This window comes from Chelonoidis abingdonii, chromosome 11, assembly GCF_003597395.2.
Source record: "Chelonoidis abingdonii isolate Lonesome George chromosome 11, CheloAbing_2.0, whole genome shotgun sequence".
NCBI lineage: Eukaryota > Metazoa > Chordata > Testudines > Testudinidae > Chelonoidis > Chelonoidis abingdonii.
In genome coordinates this window covers 21,310,723-21,311,910 of record NC_133779.1, presented here as the reverse complement: position 1 = coordinate 21,311,910, position 1,188 = coordinate 21,310,723, and the positions used below count along the sequence as shown (strand labels likewise).

The 1,188-nt window shown below is 62.3% G+C and overlaps 2 protein-coding genes across 2 annotated transcripts in view; both read left to right on the top strand.

Moving 5' to 3' along the window:
• Nucleotides 1–1,144, top strand: part of LOC142047433 (calmodulin-binding transcription activator 2-like) — a 22,800-nt gene extending 21,656 nt beyond the window's left edge. Inside the window, exon 5 of the transcript XR_012656695.1 lies at nt 72–1,144. The gene's annotated coding sequence lies outside the window, so the exon portion shown is untranslated. The remainder of the gene's footprint in view (nt 1–71) is intronic.
• Nucleotides 1–1,188, top strand: part of CAMTA2 (calmodulin binding transcription activator 2) — a 34,501-nt gene that overhangs the window by 26,920 nt on the left and 6,393 nt on the right. The gene's annotated exons all lie outside the window — the stretch shown is intronic.

Genomic DNA, 1,188 nt, shown 5'->3' with positions numbered 1-1,188 from the left:
GGGGGGCTGGGAGCCAGGACTCCTGGGTTCTCTCCCCAGCTCTGGGAGGGGAGTTGGGGCTGATGGGTTAGAGCAGGGGGGCTGGGAGCCAGGACTCCTGGGTTCTCTCCCCAGCTCTGGGAGGGGAGTTGGGGCTAGTGGGTCAGAGCAGGGGGGGCTGGGAGCCAGGACTCCTGGGTTCTTTTGCTGGCTCCTACCCGCCCCCCTCAGTACTTAAAGGGCCCTGTTTGCACTTCAGCCCTGTGTGCTTGGCCTGTCTTTGTCCCCAGCTGCAGGGTCTTCACAGGGCTGGTGCTTTGATGTAGGCTGCCTAGGCAATCGCCTGGGGCACCAGGATTACTGGTGGGCGGCATTTTGCCGGAGAGGGCAGCAGGCGGGTCTGGTGGAGCTGCTGCAGTCGTGCCTGCGGCCGCTCGGCTATTCACATGGCTCTGGTGGACCTCCCATGGGCACAACTGTGACAGCTTCACGAGCCGCAGGACCAGCGCGGGGGGCGGTGAAATTGTCGTGCGCCTCGGGCGCTAAAACCCCTAGCGCCGGTCCTGGGTCTTCACCCCCCTCAGATGGGGCCAGGGGTGGGGTGAGAACTACACATCCCATGGGGCATTGCAGCACCCAGCCTCTGGGTCCCTGCTCCCCACTGCCCTGGTGGGCCTCTTCTTAAGGGGACTCTGCGGCCAGCCCTCCTGCTGCCCCCCAAGCCCCCTATATGTGCCCTCGGCAGACCCTCCAGCTGGTCTGTGTCCTTCGCTGGGGCCGCTGTATATATATTTACAGATCTGCGGTCGGGGGAGGGGAGTTCGGGTCGAGCCCCCAAGGCTGCCCCCCCCTCCCTGCTTGCTGTATAAAGCCTGCGTATCCCCCCACCCCCGCCTGCCCATCACACACACACACACCTCGTGTACATAGTTGTAATATATTGGGGGGGGGGACCCCTAAATGAAATAAAAATTATACTGAAGACTATATTTAAAACCAATCTTAAAGCCGCGGGGTGGGGGGGAGAGCTGCATGCTGGTGAGAATGACCCCCCTGCGCCCGCGGTGTTCACCCTGCCCCCCGCTCCCCGAAGTGCCCGGCCCCCACGTTTCTACCTTTTGCATGGGTTGGTTTGTACAAATTTACATTAAACAGGAGAAAACCACCCCGCAGTCAGTGTGATGCTGGGGGGGGGGCTCCGGCCTGGCG